Genomic DNA, 20,894 nt, shown 5'->3' with positions numbered 1-20,894 from the left:
AATAAATATCATTCTTAGTATAGATAAATAGAACATTTGATAAAGGCACTCATAATAGTGTAATAAAATGAAGTTAGACAATGATGTGTTAAACACTAGGTAGAGAATTTGATCTCCAATGACCAAAATTTTCAGAAAAAAACCTGATAAGCTTTCCTGTTTAAGAAAATCAAGTTTAAGAGGCAAGGGTAAACTATAAACAACCCAATAAAATCATGTTAAACATAGATTGAATCAAAAGATTCCAATAGCATGCATGTGAATAAGCAATTCTGCAGAACCCAGTAAATTCTAATTCAAAAAGGAAACTAATTTTGAGTTTCACTGACATACCAACTGGTGCTAATAAGGAATAGTGTGAAACTTACTACCATTTCGGCCATTTCGGCATGCATTTCACAGCCTAGTTGTCATATTGTATGACTGCATAAAGATCGCTTGTTCCTGGAAATTTTGTATCAGTAAGTGGCATTATTTTCAAAATGGAACATTACTGGAACTGCCAGTGAGTGTAAAAAATGCATTTGTTAGAAACTATTTTCACATGATAGCTTTTTCTTGAGAAAAAACATTATATAGCCCAGAGCCACCCAGAACTTCCATATAAATTGGTCAAAAAGACTGTGACCAAAAAGCCTCACCCAAACAGTGTTAATGGCTTATTCTTTTCTAATGATCAAGAGATGAACCAGAATTTACAAACCCATATTTCAATCTCACATGGCTAAAATGCCTAGGGTTAGCTAACCACACCAAACAAGGATTCAGACAAAAATACAAAAAATATAATAAAGATAATGACACATACATACATACATACGTGGATACATACATGCATACATACACATATATACATATATATACAAACTCCACATGAGGCCATGATAAAAAGAAACGAGCATCTCATCTTCATGACCATGCAAAGGTGTCTGAGTGCCTTACTGAAGTTACCCTAGATGGCAAAGATTCCTTTTCATCTTCTATCACTCCATCCAAAGTGATTTTCTATGTCCAAAGACCGAGTAGGTGTTAATGTGCATTGTGGTAGATAATTCTATTTGTTTGGGATATCAAAATGCAGATGTTGACCCAGGTTAACTAGAAGGGCCCACTGTCTAGTTTGTCAGGATCATCGGGTTTCACAACAGTTTTAACACTTCTCATCCAATATTCACTCAAATTACTAACGCAATCATATTGGTCAACTCAAAATCAGTTTCAACATAAAAGAAAGATGGAAAACGTTTTAGACCAGTCTACATTCTCCAAATCCATTAGGCAGCAAACTCAGATTCAACAAAATGAATCAATAAAGATAAAGGAGAAAAGGAACCGACCTAAGGATCCATGGCAGGCAAATCCACACCCTTCTTCAAATTGATAAATAGCTGCCCATCATAAACCTCACGAAGGAACTGCCTGGTCAGATAAATATTTTGAAGGGTTAGAATCGACAAACAAGAAAGCATCCAAGACTATCTTAACAACTAAATGAATTTACAAAAGCGTGTCAACTTCACAGACAACACATACATCACTTAACCCAGAACTTCTTTGAAGAGAACATGCAAAATCTAAAACACAAAGAACCCTACAATTCACCAATGGAAACAACCTCGCTTGAGTACAAATCATTCCAAAAGAAGATCGAAACAATAGATCATGAATTTCCTACACGAATTCGACTACAATCAAGAAAGGCGTTTGGGGGTGCGTATGCTAAAAACAAATGGATCGGGAAAAAAGAAAATAACAAACGATCAAACCGTCTTACTCGGAGAGATACACCGTCTGGCACTCCGCTGCACCAATCTCACGCGTCCCCGCGTTCTCCTACCTCAACTTGGCACCAATCTCATGCGTCCCCGTGTCCTCCTGCCTCAACGAGCAAGAAACCACGCTGAGATCAAAACCATCGCACACTAGATCCACAAAAACCAAAACCGGAGTAAGAAAAAATGAAAATCGAAATAAAAAGGCAGGCAAACGCAGCTAAACTCATAAGCGGGCTCGTGTACGCTCAGAAGGCGAACCCAGAGAGAACGAAGAAGATGTTGAGATCAAACGGGACGCGATCGACCTCCCTCTCTGCACATTCCCAGGAATCCGCCGTCCGGTCGGGTTCCTTTCGCAAGAAGAAACACACCACGCAGCTCCGCAGCCTAGAATTCGCGTACAACGAAGGAGATCTAGAGACGAATCGCCTCGATTCGACGATCATCGCCGAGCTCTGAGCGTGGAGAGGGGAGCGGAAGGGAAGCAGAAGCCTCGCGGGAACGGAGACGAGAGTCGGCAGACGACGAAGGACGCAGACGGCGAGATTAGGGCTTCGAATGGACCAAGAATCTCAGATCGTCTCTGGTTCTCGAGGGGAAAGGGGGAGGACGACGATGCGCTCAGCGGGAGCTTCGAGAAACGTCGATGTTCTGGTTCTGGTTCTTGTTCTTGGATTAGAGAGTGAAAGAGCCAAGAGGTAACGCAACGAGTTTTAAATCTGGCTTGCGGATGGCGGTTGGCACTTGGCGGGAGTACTTGCTTAATAAAGGCTTTTAATTGGGCGGAATTTATAATTTTGTCATTATCAAGAAAACCCGTAATTGCGTATCGAGTACGCTTTAGGTGTAAACTCTGGTGCGGGTATGGATCGAATGAAATCGGTACTAATGTGGGTTGAAGAAAGCCTTTTTTAGGCCTGTCTCGGACGGATCCAATCAGATTTGGATCAGGACAGAAAATAATGGTGCTGAGCATAGTGACTAAACGCTTTTTTGGGTAAATATCGGCAGCCACTTTCTCGTGATAAAAATCAACTTTTCTTCCTTACATTTTTTGAAAAAAATGGTAATTTTTTTACTTAAAAATTAAAAGCGAGTTTTTTTTATTGCAAAGAATACCATATATGACAATTTTAGTTTATGGAGTTTTGATCATAAAATATTAGTCAGCCTCACAAATTTTTTATTGCAGAATTAGTAATTTAGTTTTTTCATGTCATTTCGTATTGTACAATTCTTTGGTTGTGCGGTCATTTACCTGAGGCGCAGGCGAGAAGAACTAAAAAATATTATGTGGCAATCAGAAATGACACATGTTAAAGCTATTAAAATAATATTAAAAAATAAAATTATGCATTCTTTTTATATTTATTACAAATAGCCAATTCAAGCCTTCAGCATATCGATTTTATGCGGATAAGAATACGCACTAGTACTGAACTCTTAACCCGTCCTGACCAATTGCTATTGAGCAACTATAAAAAAATATTTTAGCTATATAATGTTTGTGGGTTTTAACTAAGCTTTAACTATATAATGTTTGTGGGTTGAAATGCCTTGTATACATCAAAATACATATCCACGTGAGGGGTAGTTTTGCCTTTTTACACTGACTTTAGTGAAGTTTTTGTTGGAGATGATAGACCCGCTTAATTTGCTAATGATAATTCAAATTTGGTGAAAACCCAAAAACATCATTTAGTTAGAATTACAAGGATAATAAGTAATTGGACATCGTATCTTGTCACACATTTTCATATTCCATCTGGTTAAAGATGGCACTCTGAATGACTTGTTATTTTTTTAAGTAATGATAGGTATGTCTTTTACACCACCACCATAAGGGTAGGATTATCTTTCTACACCACCAATGTTCTTGTTGCTTAATATTATATTGTGTCATCCACATTTTCAAACTTGTTTTTGTTAACCACAACACCATTTATACATCAACTTAGAAATCATGTTCAAGGATCGTCTTGTCTTTTTACCCTGACCATCGTATAGTTCTTGTTGGAGATGAGAGACCCGCTAAGTTTACTAATGATAATTAAAGCTTAGTTAAAACCCACAAACATTATATAGTTAAAGTTTTAAGGACAATAATTAAATGAACATCGCATCTTGTCACTCACAGTTTCATATTCCATCTTGTTGAAGATGGCATTATGAATGTCTTGTGGTTTTTTCACGTAAGGGTAGGTTTGTCGTTCTACGCCAACATCGTGCAACTCTAATTTTTCTTCTTTTATATAAACAAGTTGTTATTGTAGCCATCGGGAGAGTACTAGTTGTTGAACACCTTATCTTGTGATTCATAGTTTCACACCATCTTGTTGAACACAACACCATCTATGCATCAACATACATATTTATTTCACCGGTAGTTTTGTCTTCCTACCCTAAAAATATGTAATCGTGCTATTTATATCTTTTTACACAACCATTTATCGTGCAACTTATAATAAAAGTACTTGTTGGAGTCGAACGTCACACTCAATTCGCATTACCAAATTAAATGTGCTCAAATCCCACATGGGTTATGTTGTTAGAGTTTCATTACTTATAACTAACAGAACATTGTGTATTGTCACACACAATTTCACATTCCGTCAACAGAACATCATATCGTGTCACACACAATTTCAAATTTTGTCTGATTCAAGATCACATCATGAATACCCTATCATTGTTTTCTCACATAGGGTTATGTTAGTCTTTCTACCCCGCCTTCGTGTAGCCACCTCATTTCTCTCATTTCGCTCGGTCAATCGCCAACCACAACCATCAGCAAAATACATGTTCTCAAACATCATCTCCTATCATTCACACTTTTACAATTTCTATTGTTGAATATGGCGTCCTGTAAACCAACATTCCTTTTCAGTTTCCGGATAGTTTTGTGTTTTTACCCCTTCGATGTGTAACTTGATATTTATTAATTTTTGCATGTTTTTAGCATATTAGACATTAATAAAACTACGTATTGAAAATGATCCCATCAAAATTAAAGTACGGTGAATACCCATGTGAGTTATGTTGTTAGAGTTTCCTTAATTATAACTAACGGAACATTATGCCTTGTCACGCACAATTTCACATTCAGTCAACAAAACATCATGTCTTGTCACACACAATTTTACTTTCTGTCTTGCTAAAGATGACATCATCAATACCCTATCATTGTTTTCTCACATAGAGGTATGTTTGTCTTTCTACCCCACCTTCGTGTAGCCACCTTATTTTTCTCATTTCACCTAGTCAATCACCAACAGGAGCCATCACCAAAATACGTGTTCTCGAACATCATCTCCTATCATTCACACTTTCACGCTTTATCTTGTTGAACATAGTGTCACATAACATCATCATCCTTTTTCAGTTTGGGGGTGTTTTTGTGTTTTTACCCCACTGATGTGTACACTTGTTATTTATCACTTTTTGCATGTATTTTCACATACTTGCCATCAATAAAAGTACTCATTGTAAACGATCGCATCAAAATTAAAGTATGGTGAATACACACATGCATTATATTGTTAGATTTTAAGTTATATGTAACTGAACATCATACCTTGTCAATGACACTTCCACAATTCATCTTGTTGTACATGGGATTATGAATGTCTTTCCTAATGTTTTGTCATACAAGGATAGGTTTGCCTTTTTACACTGTCATCGTATACTTTTCAAATTTCTCTCATTTAATCTAAGCAATCTCTAACAATATTCATCACCAACGTATGTGTTGCTTAACAGCATATCGTGTCATCCATATTTTCAAACTTGTTTTTGTTGACCACAATGCCTTATATACATTGAAATAGATATCTACTTGAGTGGTAGTTTTGTCTTTTTACCCTCACCATCGTGAAGTCCTTGTTGGAGATGATAGACCCGCTTAGTTCGCTAATGACAATTAAAATTTGGTGAAAACCCACAAACATTGTTTGGTTAAAGTTACACGAATAATAAGTAATTGAACACTACAAGAAAAATTCCAAATAGCGACGGATATTGGCGATAGATTTTTTCGGTCGCCCATTAGCGACGGCTTAGCGAGAGCAAAATATTTGTCGCTACCATTCAAATTATTTATGAAATTAGCGACAAAAATTAGTCTGACGCTAATCCGTCGCTACCTAACGACGGATTAGAGACGTACCAATTTTGTCGCTACTCCATCCCACAGTTGCGACGGAATAGGCGATGCATTTTGCTATCGCTAATCCGTCGCTAAATTTTCCACAAATCCCTAATTCGAGTCACTTTTCCATTTCTTTTCTCTGCTGTCGGCCATCGAGCTCTCATCGGTCGCCCTCCCGTCGACCTACCGTCGGTTGCCCGCCTCCCCAGGACCTCTCGTTGACCGCCTGCCGCCCCACGACCTCCCATCGACCACCCGCCACCCCGCATCCTCCCATCGCCCACCCGTCGGTCGTCGTCCTCTCGTCCGACAACCGGAGGTGACCCCGCACCCCTCTTCTTCACCTTCCTCTTGGTCCCACCCCTCTCACTCTCTTTCGAGTTTTCGGAAGGCCGGCAACCCGAAACAGTGCCCTCCCCTCTCTCAGTTTCGTTGTCGGGAGGTCGGTGGCCCCCTACCGCGTCTCTCGCCCCCTCACTCTCTTTCGGGTTGTCGGAGGGTCGGCAACCCCTGTCATTCCCTCCCCTCTCTCTGTTTCGGTTTGCCGGAGGGTGGGTTATTCAAAACAGTGCCCTCCTCTCTCTCTGTTTCATTGCCGGGAGGCCGACACGAGGCTGGTGGCCCCCTGCCGCGTCTCTCGCCCCCTCACTCTCTTTCGGGTTGCCAGAGGGTTGGCAACCCCTGTCGTGCCCTCCCCCTCTCTCTTTTTCGTTGCGGGGAGGTTGGTGGCCCCCTACCGCGCCTCTCGCCCCCCTTACTCTCTTTCGGCTTGCCGAAGGGCCGACAACTCCTGTTGTGCCCTCCATGCTCTTTGTTTCGTTGTCGGGGTCCGGCAAGAGGCCGGTGGACCCCTACCGCGTCTCTTGCCCCCCTCACTCTGTTTCGAGTTGCTGGAGGGCCAGCAACCCCTATCGTGCCCTCCCCTCTCTTTATTTCGTTGCCGAGAGGCCGGCAGGAGGTCGGTGGCCCCCTACCGTGTCTCTCGCCCCCTCACTCTCTTTCAGGTTGTCGGACCCCTGTCGTGCCCTCCCCTCTCTTTGTTTCGGGTTGCCGGAGGCCCGAAAATCCGAAACAGTTCCCTCCCTTTTCTCTGTTTCGTTGCCAGGAGGCCGACAGGTGGTCGGTGGCCCCATGCCATGTCTCTCTCCCCCCCTCTCTCTTTCGGGTTTTGGGTGGCCGACAGGAGGCCGCTCGACCCCCTCTTTTTTTTTTGCAAGGGAGGGGCCGAGCCCCCTCCCTGTTAATTTTTTTTGCCAGAGAGGGGTCGAATCTCCTCCCTGTATTGTTTTGTATATATATTTTTTGCAAGTACGTTGCTGAGCAAATTGCGCGATGCTTATTGCTAATGTTATTTAATTTTTTGGATGCAACACTTTTCTGTTCATACACTCACTTAGTTGTTGATATCTAGGATTGTTTTGATGGAGTTTGGAGATCATACTGAGCATGATTTTAATGTATGTAAATAGAAGTGTTCTTATTTTTTTAGTACAGATTTCATGCTAGGCATGATAGTAGTTAGCGGGATATTAGAGTGTGTTTGTTGTAGGTACATGTTTGACTTTTTTTTATATAAATGATTTGAATATATTGCAATGTTTGATGTGATTGTATTCATGCTTGCATATAGTTAATTTTAATTTGATTATGACTTTCATGTGAAATTGTATAATGAAAGCATGCTTCAAATGAATGTATCGTGTTATGAATAGTTTGCACATAAAAATATTAAGTTATCAATGCATGCATCATAGTTCTTGTGATTGTATGACATTATATATATTTATATTATATATATATATATATGTGTGTGTGTAATATATATCAAATATATAACATGCATCATATATTGCGTGGTAAATTTGAAATTTTCTTCATCATAGCATTCTGATGCTTCTCTTTTAATTGGTTAGGATATTATTCATAACATCATACGATAAAACCTTTCAGTCGACTGTTGTTAAATTTTTTTCTAAAAACAAACATTCTATCTGGTCGACTGATAAAACCTTCAGTCGACTGCTGCTAAATTTTCTAGAAAATAGACATTATGTCCGATCGACTAAGAGTCGATTAGTCCATTAATTCAGAAAGTTAACGTTTTAGCTTAGAAAAATTTGGCGCGAAAAAGTTGGTCAACTGGTGAGTCTGTTGGTCGACTAATAAATATGAAAAATTAAGTAAAAAGTTTTTTAAAATAATTTTCATGAAGGGTTCTTTTAGAAAAGTTTTTCTAAAGACTTTTTATGTGAAATGCAATCCAAATATGCACTTTAAGTAAGGCTCTTACAAGATTCTAAGACATTTAATGAATTTTATATTTGCACACTAGTCTTCAAAGATTCTTCATTGAATTCTTCAATTCTTGTCATCTTTTGTCATTGCCTTAGCTGAAATACAGTTGATTCACTTGTTCATTATCAAAACCTTGTACTTGAAGTATCATGTACAACTTCATTGTCGTAATAGTTGAAGATGGCATTATGAATGACTTGTTATTTTTTCATGTAATGATAGGTTTGTCTTTTTAGACCACCACCATAACGGTAGGTTTGTCTTTCTACACCACCAATTTTCTTGATGGTTAATATCATATTGTGTCTTCTATATTTTCAAACTTGTTCTTGTTGACTACAACACCATGTATACATCAACATAAAAATCAAATTCAAGGGTAGTTTTGTCTTTTTACCCCAACCCTCGTATAGTCCTTGTTGGAGATGAGAGACCCGCTAGGTTCGCTAATGATTATTAAAGTTTAGTGAAAACCCACAAATATTATATAGTTAAAGTTTTAAAGACAATAACTAAATGAACATCGTATCTTGTCACCCACAGTTTCATATTCCATCTTGTTGAAGATAACATTATAAATGTCTTGTTATTTTTTCAGGTAAGGGTAGGTTTGTCTGTATACCCTGCCTTCGTATAGCTCTCATATTTTTCTTATGTTATGTGGACAAGATCTTATTGTAGCCATCATGAGAGTACTAGCTATTGAACATCTTATCTTATTATTCACACTTTCACACCATCTTGTTGAATATGACACAATCTATGCATCAACATACGTATTTATTTCACAGGTAGTTTTGTCTTTCTACCCCAAAACTCTGTAGTCGTGGTTTTTGTATCTTTTCGCAAACTCTTTTCTCATGCAACATATAACAAAAGTACTTGTTGGAGTAAAAAATCTCACCCAATTTGCATTAGCAAATTAAAATATGCTCAAAACCCATGTGTTTTGTTGTTAGAGTTTTAATGATTATAACTAATAGAACATTGTCTTGTCATACACAATTTCATATTCCGAGAACAAAACATTGTTGTATATGGGTTTTGAGCATATTTTAATTTGTTAGTGAGAATTAAGTGGGACTTTAGACTCCAACAAGTACTTTCATAGTAAGTTGCATTAGAAAAGGATCTACGAAAAGATATAAATACCACAACTATAAAGTGGTGGGGTTGGAAGACAAAACTACCGCTGAAATAGAGATGTATGTTGATGCATACACTGTGTCGTGTTCAACAAGATCGTGCAAAAGTATGAATTATAACGCGTGTGGGTGTTTCCTATACTTTAATTTTGATGTGATCTTCAACAATTGGGTATTCATGATGTCTTCTTCAACAAGAAAAACAAACGTACCCTTATGTCAGAAAATAATGATAGGGTATTCATGATGTAAACTTCAACAAGACGGAATGTTAAATTGTGTGTGAAAAGACACGATGTTCTGTTGACGAAATATGAAATTGTGTGTTACAAAACTATAAGAACATAACTCATGTGGGTTTTGAACATACATTAATCTGGTAGTGCGAATTGAGTAGGGCTTTCAACTTCAACAAGTACTTTTATGATAAGTAACATAAGAAAAAGGTCCACGAAAAGATATAAATACCACGACTACAAAGTGGAGGGGTTGGAAGATAAAACTATCCCTAAACGAGTGTGAAGTACATTTGTTATGGATTTTTTTATAGATTAACCAAATCAAATAAAATTAATGTCAAAGTTACACGGCGAAAGGGTAAAATGATAAACTTATCCTTGTATGAAAAAGCAATTATATAAATTCAAAGTCATATATACATCAACATAAACATCTACTTCAGGGGTAGTTTTCTCTTTTTACCCACACCATCATGAAGTCCTTGTTGGAGATGATAAACCCGCTTAGTTCGCTAATGATAATTAAAGTTTGGTGAAAATACACAAACATCGTATAGTTATAGTTATAAGGATAATAAGTAACTGAGCATCGTATCTTGTCACTCACACTTTCATATTTCATCATGTTGAAGGTGGCACTATGAATGACTTCTTATTGTTTTCTCATCCTATCTTGTCACTCACACTTGCAAAAAAACACAAAAATCATGTTTTAGACCTTTACTGGTGCACTAAAAATGTACTCGTAAAGGGTCTGGCACCTTTACTGGCGCTTTGAATACGGTAAAGACTTTTTTCAGAAATGTGCTCGGCTTTTAGTAGAGAATTAAAAGCGTCAGTAAAGGTCCCAGTCCCTTTATTGGCACTCTTAGTGCTACAATAAAGGTTAAAAATGTGATTTTTTCATTTTTTGCATGCTGACCATCCATCAACATGCACGATGGATGGTCAATGCGCTTTAGCTTGGATTTAACACTAATATGGTTTAACAGAGACCCAATATACTCTCTCTCTATATATATAGAGAGAGAAAGGTGGTAGCTGCTAGCCACTTTTCTAGCTAACCACAAGCTAACCAGGTTTTTTGAAGGATTTTTTTTCATGTTTTTGACATGGTCAATTTATTGTTAAATTTCATGTTGGATCATGTTCTTTAGATAAAAAATATGATTTTTTATGCCTTAAATATTTATGAAAATATTAAACTGACAATTTTAAACCTTTTCAAAACCTACCTGCATATCAAAATTGGATGCTGCAAGAGTTATTCTTATAAAAGCAAGGTTATGGTTGGATTTAAGGAAAACATGAAAAAAACCTTCCAAAAAGCCTGGTTAGCTGGTGGTTAGCTTCTATTACCTTCTCTCTCTTTATATATATATAGTTAATATAGTTAATTGCTGCCTCCTACAGCGCGTGGCTACACTTTGTTTTTGCATTGTTATTGTTTTTATCCTCCTCATCTTTATTCCTTATCTATATGACGTCTGCAGCTATAGGAATCTCAACCTTTCCTGGATGCCTACTTTGACTTTCAGAAGACACATCAGCGGTAATATAGTTAAGGTAGTAATGTAATAAAAAGTTAAATAGGTGATGATGATCTATTCTTATTTGTTTGGTTCAGCACAGTGATGACCATTCAAGAAAATATAGCCATAAAGAGTGACCCATGTTTTTCCCTTGATTGACGATTGACGTCCTGCTTTCAATTCTTATTCTTACCCTTGGAATGGCATTATACATTTTCAATGTTGTTGCTCCAAGGCCTTTGTAGAATTAGCTGCTATATACAGAAGTCCGAGTTTGGTGGCTGGAGGAGCTTTCCTCCAAGATCAAAAGCAAAACTCATTGTTAGAGCAGTACAAGAGAATGGGGGTCGTCTGCGGTTGGTTGATATCATCCGCTTTATCCCCGAGCTCTCTAGGAACTACTTCAGAAGCCGTCCCCGCAGGGCACTCTTTGGTGGCATCTCATTGCTAGGTGGCTTTTATGCTGCACAGACCATTTCTTTGTCTTTTGGTGGTTTAGTAGTTAATGATGTAATTGCTTCAGTAATCTGTGTCAGCCTAACAGAGTACGTGACTAAATTCTATTACAGCAGAACCAAACTCAACTTCCCAGTGGCTCTTCTCAACATCTTCAAAATGGGCTTTTCATCGATGCATTCAAGCTAGCCACCTGAGTATATGTGGTCTTGTTCTGTCTCCAGTGGCTATTATCAGCAATTTCAAAATAGGTTTTTATGATGGCCTTTTCATTGATGGTTTCCAGCTTGCTGGCTGAATATTTGTGTAGAAATGACTCCACTTTGTAAATGGGTTGATTATCCATTCACCATTTTTCCAAGGATAATGATGTCTACTTTGAATTTTAACCTTATCTTTGGTATATGAAGGATCGCAAGACGAGAATGCTAGTGGCTCAGGGAACAAGTAACAATGGACTTTATAAAAATCAAATGTTTGCAGTCGAATCTAGACAATAAAGAGGTGAATGTTGGAGAATGCACCAGCATAGATCATCCAGCCATGCGAGTAGTACTTCATCTCGTCAAGAAGTGCGGTCTTCCTTTTAGTGATGGTTCTAGAAGTAGTGTTTGTGAAGCGTATCAACAAGTCAAAAGTCACACTTTGCCATTTGACTATTTTTCTTATAAAGTGTTTGGACCTCTTGAATGTGTGGGGGACCAGACCCGATTACTTCTTCTAGAGGTTTTAGGTACTATGTGCACTTTGTTGTTACTTATTCCAGATTTACATGAATTTGTATTATAAAAAAAATCTGACGTACTTTATGTTTCTTGAGTCTTCAAAACTCTTATTGAAAATCTCATTGGTTGATCCATCAAGTTACTTCAAAGCGACTGGGGTGGTATTCAATGTTTGTGTACTTACGATCATGCGATATTGACCATCGTATTTCATGTCCTCGCACACATGAGCAGAATGGGTCAGCTAAACGCAAACATAGGCATATTGTAGAAATTGGATTAACCCTTCTTGCTCAATCCGTAGTTCCTCTACAATTTTGGGACTATGCCTTCATTTCAGCTGCATATTTGATAAATCGCCTTACTTCGCCTGTCATAAATATGAAATCACGTTATTTTTTACTTTTTAATTGTGCCCCAGAGTACACATTTCTCAAAGTTTTTGAGTGTGCCGGTTACTCATGCTTGCACCCTTATAACCAACATAAACTTGATTTTCGTAGTACTCGGTGTGTCTTTCTTGGCTATAGCAACCAACATAAAGGTTACGTGTGTCTTGACTAGCGTAGTGGTAAGACCTTGGTTGCTAAAAATGTGACTGTTGATGAATCATTCTTCCCGTTTAAAGAAGCATTTATGCCAGCCTCCTCACTTAACTTGTCGCCTTTGCCTCCAAGCATTCCTATGGTTATCTTTCTTCCCACTCTCTCTCTTCCTAGCATGCCCCAACATTCGGTTGCTCAACCCTCTCCCAATCACCCTACCCGATCCATGTAGGCCTTTGTAGACACACCTACTCCAGCCGAGTCTCCCCATCCCACTTCTCCTATACCGCCAGCCCCTACTTGTTCCCCTACTATGAGTTATGAGTCTCATCCCCTAGAATCCGTGTCTATTCCTCCGTCACCTTAAACTCACCACATGGCTACTCGATCTCAAATCGGCTCCCTTAAACTGAACGCCTTTTGTGTTACCAAGTATCTCATACATTCTACTTTCCTTATTGAGCTTCATCGTAATCGTGAACCCACTTGTTTTTTGCAAGCTCACAAGGACCCACATTGGCATCAGGTTATGCTCCAAAAAATTAAAGCTCTAATAACAAAAATGGGACATGGACACTAGAGCCTCCATCTCCTAGTCACAATGTTGTTGGGTGCAAGTGGATATTCAAAATCAAGCGCCGCGTAGATGGCTCTCTTGAAAGGTACAAGGCTCGCTTAGCTTGCTTGGTTGCCAAAAGATATACGCAAAAAGCTGGGGTTGATTATTTTGAGACATTTAGCCCAGTAGTTAAGCTCAATAGCATCCACACGGTCATTGCCATTGTTGTTCACTTTGGTTGGGACATTCGTCAACTTGATGTCTATAATGCTTTTCTCCATGGGTGCCTGACAGAGGATGTCTATACGGTTCAACCTCTAGGATTTTTAGATCCGCATTATCCAAATCATGTATGCAAGTTACACAAGGCTCTTTATGGTCTCGAGCAAGCTCAGCGAGCCTGGTTCCATCGTTTAAGCATTTTTCTTCAAGAACTTTGTTTTGTTGGCTCCCGTGAAGATGCATCGTTGTTTATTTATAATCATGACTTTGTTCTATCTATGTGGATGATGTAAAACCCAAGATTTTTCTATGATAATAAAATGAATAAATGATGAATTATTGATGCATCTATGACTATAATTGTGAATTATTGATTTCAATTAATTATAAACTTTTGTTTCAAGTTATGAAGAATATTTCAAGAATAATTGAAAAAGCTAAAGTATGAAGTCTAAACGAGTTAGAGTGGTTTCAGATCTTAGAATTTAGTTCTGGATCTAAAATCGATATTTGGATCCAATATGGATCTAAAGTGTTATTTTGGATTTGATCTAATTTTAAACATTAATTGGAGCCAATGGTCATGGATTGGACCCTCATAAGGGACGTCCTATGTGACCTCCCCCCCCCCCCCCTCCCATTTGGATCTAAGAGTCCATATGAATTAAAATATTAATTACTTACACTTCTTCACATGAGAGCAACAATCGTAGTCCATGGTTAATAGTATCTTATCCTTAAGATTTTCTTGACCATCATCTGAAGACTAATGTGTCCTCCACAGAGACCACCATGAAATTCAACCTTTTGAATCTCCTCCTCATCCAAGCATGCAAGGAGTTCACTATTGTAGGCCCTTTCATAGAGGACTCCGCCTAAAAGGTAATATCTTTGGGTCAGTCACTCAAACTATTAAAAGTAAATGATTTATTAATAATGCACGTAAAATGCATATATGAAATAGGACAAGTAGTCCCATATATATACAAGAGCCAAGAAGTAAAGGGGACCAAAGTAATCTTGGGGAGCTCCCAATGGCCAGAATATCTAGCCGTTGGGAGGCCCCAAAGGTTATTTAGGTCAATTAACCAAAATGCCCTTAAGCAAAAACCTAAAATATATTCTAAAATGAAAGAGTAATATATATATATATATATATATATATATATTAACAAGAAATTCTTACAATAGTTTGGAACCGCCACAAATCCATTATTGTCATTTGTTGTCCTGAATGTGAGCTTGCAAGGTGGAAGATATCAGCAGCAAGTCATTGTCGGTTGCAACAGTTAAGCAACACATGTATATCTCTATTGCCATTGATGTAACTCTACTGCAATTTTCCTCTTAGCAAAGATATCAATTGACTTGGTTCATTGATGCCTATCTCCAGAAAACGAGAGTGGGAAATTATAGAATTTTGAAAATCTTTATGAAGGACGCGTAGGGAATTAGTATGTGTGGACAGTAAATGAAAACAGGGCATTTTCCCATTGCCTGCAGTGGCACCATACAAGTGGTGCTCACACTCGTGCGTTCCTCTAGGATCAAATACAAACATTTAATCTGTTTCATTCATTCTATACTAGTCAAGGTTGCTGCTACTGTAGGGCTTCCGTGCCTATGCAATTCTATGCAACTCATCACTTGCAACTTGATGCTACAGAATTTGACTATGCAGTGATAAACTATACATGGTGCAATTCAGATTGGCCCCTAGCCAAATGGTTGCAGTGCATGACAAGTTCCTTTGTATATTCTTCAAATTCTTCGTTATGCTCATTCTTCTTTTTATTATCTTCTACAAGTCCATTTTCCCTGTATACTTCATCTGAATCAACACTCAACACCCTGTTTTGGATTCATCTTCTAATTCATCCTTTCCCTCATTGATGAGAAGGAAGAATGAACAAAGATCAACCTTCAATAGGGTCTGATCGATTTCCTTGCATGGCTGTGCAAACAAGGATGCAAGATCTGCTTGCATTAATGTGTACTCTGCTGCTGCATTTTCATCAGTCTTTTCTTGTCCTTCAAGTGAAGTCTATCTTCATAGAGCAAGGACATGAATTCTTCATATCCCAAATCTAAAATGCCACATAGAGACCAATGTATTTTCTCTAAGGTCTCCTTAAGATGACTTGGGCTGTCAAGAACCTTCATGTATGTTTCTCTAGACCTTCATGTATGTTTCTCTAGCTCGCCGCTTCTCGATCTCAACATAGAATCGTTGAATCTTCTCAATTATTGCATTCACCTCAGTTGAGGCTGCCATCTTCTAATAATACACATCAACTCCATATTCATTTTTCCCTGATCTCATCATTCTTCATGGCTGCCATCTTCTAATAATCTCACTTCACACAACAATTTCTCTGCAACTAGCTGCACTGGAACTTGTAGAGGCCAATTGGGTTCTATATAGGTTAGGTTTAGGCCAAGGCTTGATTTGGTCTTGAATAGTGTCTTGAAAGGCCACAGTCAAAATTTGAGCTCAAATAGTTAGATCTGATTCAGGTTAAGTGGTTCTTAATGGAAACACGTCTAGGTTAGTATAGGTTTAGAAAAAATGCAGGAAAGTAGAAATGGGTTGCACCTAAAAAATCATATCCCACAATTCAGGTGTCTCAAAATTCTAGAATTTTGAAGGTGTCAAAGTAACGTGGAGGTAACACTTGTCAACATTTAAGAGCAATTGGCTAGGTTTAGGTAGGGTTTATGGTTAACAAAGTGAGTACAGGCCTGATTTCCTAACTTCAGGAAGTACACAATCAAGTAAATATTAAAATATGTATTATATATATATATATATATATATATATATATTGAGGTAATAGGCAATGCCCATTAGGGGCATTTTGATCTTTTTACACTTAAAATAGGTTCTGTCTACTAGGGACAGATTTGTCTTTTTTCAATTTTTTATTTTTTTATTTTATTTTTTGTCTTTTTATAGCTGTTGGAATCTCCCAATGACTTTTTGGAAGCTCCTCTAGGCCCTATATCTCATGTATACTTAAGTCCTATTTCAAAGTAATATTTATATACTTAAGTCTGATTTGGATGGAGAATATATGTCAAAATATTTTTAAAATTATTTAAAATAAAATAGAATTTGTCATTAAAGATCTTGCCTCAGAACCCCTCAACATAATGGGTTGGCAGAAAAAAAATATAACATATCATAAAAACCGCTTGAACCCTACTTATCTCTAATGATATTCCTACAAAATTTTGGGCCAAAGTCGTTTTGACTTTAACTTATTTGATAAATAGAATGCCTTCGTCATCTTTACTAAATATTTCATCATTCAAAAAATTATTTAACATGGCACAAGATTTCAAGCGATTACAGATTTTTTATTGCAAATGCTTTGATCTTTCTCGTAAAAATGATAAGTTGTCACCAAACTCTATTGAATGTGTCTTTGTTGGATATGGAGAAAACAAAAAAGGTTACGAGTGTTTTGATTCTAAAAACCTAAAAACTATGTCTCTAAGGATGTTACTCTTGAAAATGAGAATGGTTTGGATAAAAAGAATAACAAAGAGGAAGTAGACTATACATTTTTGTTTGATCTTTTGTCAAAAGAAGAACGTGATTCTTGTGAACTGAATGCAGAGCCGGACCTGTAAAGAGGCCACTGAGGCTTGGGCCTCAGGGCCCCTGGGCCCAAAAAAAAAATAGGGGCTCATTTTTAAGGCCCGAGCTCCCCTATTTTTATTTAATATAATATAAATATTTGTAATATTAAATTTGTTTAATGTGAATGCACATTTTATTGTTATTTTGATTCTTTAAAAAAAAATTCGGAGGCGCTGCCCCCTCCTACTATTAATAGGGGACACATTTTTCCCCTCCGCCTCAGGCCCCATAAAACACAGGTACGGCTCTGACTGAATGATTGTGAAATAAATCATAATGGTAATTCTATTTATGATAACTCTTTAGATAGTGATGTTAATGATGAACATCAGGATGTTAATGATAATTTAGAGTCACCTCATAGTGATGATAATTTGATTGAGAATCCTTCTAATGATATATAAGTCTATACCGGACGTGAGAAAAGAGACCAACCATGTGTTTTTGAAAAGTATTCACAAGGTCTACCCATATAAGAGTCACCACTTGGAGATCCAACCGAACATCTATTCCACCAAATAGCTTTGTGTCCTATGAATCCTTTTCTCTAAACTATAGAGTTTGTTTAATAACATTCAATTCCTATAATGAGTTGTCACATCATTGGATTGAAAGCATGAATATAAAATTAGAAGCCCTTCGTAAGGCCAACACTTAGGAAGTATTTAACTTACCTTTAAGAAAGAAACTTGTAGAATGTAGACGAGTATTTAAGGTCAAAAATAAAAGTGACGAAACTCTAAAAATATATAAAGATAGGTTAGTTGGTAAAAAAGTATTCTCAAGAGTACATAATTGATTATGAAGAAACCTTTGCACCAATAGCGAGGATAACTAGTGTTAGAACCCTAATAGTTGTTTCCATCAAAAAATGACTCATTTACCAATTAGATGTCGAAAATATTTTTCTCAATGAAAAAGTTTACATGAATCCTTCATCGAAGTTTGATATTGAAAAAGGCTCCCCGATCCAACCTATCCAAATTTGGGTCTGGCGCGTAGCTGAGGACTAGACCCGATCCATATTCAATCGGCGAATCATCCCAATATTATACCAACCAGACCCCATACTTGCACCAGAACCAACCCATTAACCCGTCTCCGATCCAAAACCCAATACCATACCCGACCCAACACCACTATCCTAGCCCGACCCACAACCCAAACCCGTATTATCCTATTCCTACCCCCTAGAGCCCGAGACCCGACTAACCCTTCCACTTATAGCAGGGCCACCTGTCATACTGGTGCCACAACGCTGACCGCAGATGGTTCTCACTCACGGGCGAGCCAGACAGAGACAAATTCCTATGCAGCTTCAGCAGGGACCGACGCAACCAGAGCGCCGACCACAGGTCGTTGGAGTTCGTCAGCATCAATTATCAGAAGAGCAGTATCGTGGTGAAGGAGATGAGGTCGTGATGGATGATGATGCCTTCTGGAACGAGTACCCCGCAGGCATGGAGGAGGCTCGTCAGCAGAGAGTACCAGAGCGCCCCTCCACGTACGAGGTGAAGTTGGAGCTTCCAGAGTTCGCAAGACGATTCAATGCGAAGCAGTTCTTCGACTGGTCTTATGTCGTCCAGTTCTTCTTCGACTACCACGATGTTGCTAAGCACCGTCATGTCTCCCTAGCCTCTACTCGGTTGAGAGGCCTAGCGCAGACATGGTGGGTTGAGCTGCAGAGGTCGAGGGAGCGACAGAGACTAGGGCGCGTATAGACTTGGGAGGAAATGCAGCGGTTGATGCAGTCTAAGTTCGTGTCGTCAGATCACGCTGAGAGAGCCTACAAGGAGTACCTTACCTTGCGGCAAGGCACCAGTATTGTAGCGAAGTATACTGTTGAGTTTCATCGCCTATCCCTGCGAGTGCAGATCAAGGAGACCGCCCGTCGGCAGGTCACGAGGTATATTTCTGGTCTTCGTCCTGCTATTTCTGATGACTTCAGTTGTATCACAGTCGAATCATTAGATCAGGCAAACAGTTATGCCATGAATGTGGAGGAAAAATTGAAAAGGAGGCAAGAATATAGGACATCCCGTAGTGATCAGTCCAGTCAACCTAAGTTGAGTTTCCCAACCAGGGGAGCAAGCTCCCCTAGAAAAGAAGACTCAAAGTCCAACCCTAGCAAACCCGATCAGTCCGAACCTGCATACCACACCAGATCCAAAGCTAAGCTCAGTGAGTCTACCGTTCGTTGTTTTAGGTGTCAAGAACTAGGTCATATTGTGTCCAAGTGTCCCACCGTGAGTAAGAACACCCATTTGGCGGAGGGCATTATTGAGTCAGTGTCCGATAGCGAGAGCGAGGGTGAGTCGCTTGTTGAGGGAGATGACGAGATGAAAGTCGTTGAGTTCGACGACAACATCAAAAATTTGTTAACCATCCATCATGTTTTGACCACATCCCGAGAGTCGGCCCCGACAAAATGGTTGCGAAATAATATTTTTAGAACCCGGTGCAACTGTAAGGGGCGTGCATGTGATGTTATCATTGATATCGGAGCGTGCGAGAATATGGTGTCCGAGAGTGTCGTGTCCACCTTGAACCTAAAAACAGAAAAACTATCTCAACCTTATAAGATGGCATGGTTCAAGAAAGGAAACGAGGTACCTATCACCCTGTGTTGTCTAGTTCGGTTTTCCATGGGAGAGCATTACCACGATGAAGTGTGGTGTGATGTGACCCCTATGAGTGCTTGTCACATTGGGCTCGACTTCTTTTGTTCCAAGCTTTCTTTTCTTGCTTCACGTGTTCTGCGTTATTTTGCACTGCATGATCGTGCATTGCCAGGAGCATCAAAATAGCAGTCGGGGCAACACTAAGTCTATCACGACATCAACGGCCATCAGCGTGTGGCTCGACGTGGTTGTGGTATTCTGTATATTGCACGATCAAGAAGTGTTTCGGTTTGTCCTCACGCTGCATCACAACCTCTCCTATCTCGACACAAGCTAACCCCCTATACCTTCTTCCTTGTTTCCCACCGCATTCAACCTATATCTTCAGCATTTTCCTTGTGCTGCCTACACCACCATTACATTTTTAATTCTTAAGTGAATGTACCAAATCTCTCTCTCTCTCTCTCTCTCTCTCTCTCTCTATATATATATATATATATATATATATATATATATATATAGAGAGAGAGAGAGAGAGAGAGTAATCTGTAATGGATGAGCAAATCGTCCAATGTTATCGTTCAAGCGACAATTAGTGACCGTTGCGGATCACGATGAATGCACGTCCGACATTTCACCCATCCATTCTCACGGGTTTTCCTATATATATATATATATATATATATATATATATATATATATATATATATAGAGAGAGAGAGAGAGAGAGAGAGAGAGAAACATGTAACTACGAATGAGCAAATCATCCAATGTTATCGGACAAACGACAATTAGTAACCTTTGCAGATCACGATGAATGCACGTCCAACATTTCACCCATCTATTCTCACGGATTTTTAAAAGGTTTTTTCATGTTTTCTTCAAATTTGATATTACAAATGATGTGCTTGTTATGGTCAATTTACTAAGAAACGAAGATTGGATCATGGTTTTTCAATAAAAAACATGATTTTTAAGCCTTGAATA

The 20,894-nt window shown here is 38.6% G+C and overlaps 1 long non-coding RNA gene across 1 annotated transcript; it reads right to left on the bottom strand.

Annotated features, from left to right (window-relative positions):
* Window positions 1-1,053: 1,053 nt before the first annotated feature.
* Window positions 1,054-2,430, bottom strand: LOC149840949 (uncharacterized). The gene is made up of 3 exons (XR_016431616.1): window positions 2,034-2,430; window positions 1,775-1,922; window positions 1,054-1,419 (listed from the first exon to the last, which is right to left on the bottom strand). It is a non-coding gene; the product is annotated as an uncharacterized LOC149840949 (long non-coding RNA).
* Window positions 2,431-20,894: the final 18,464 nt, after the last annotated feature.

Source organism: Nuphar pumila, chromosome 4 (assembly GCF_984573655.1).
Source record: "Nuphar pumila chromosome 4, dmNupPumi1.hap1.1, whole genome shotgun sequence".
NCBI lineage: Eukaryota > Viridiplantae > Streptophyta > Magnoliopsida > Nymphaeales > Nymphaeaceae > Nuphar > Nuphar pumila.
Note: the sequence above shows the minus strand (reverse complement) of the source record. Positions and strands in the feature narration are given on the sequence as shown.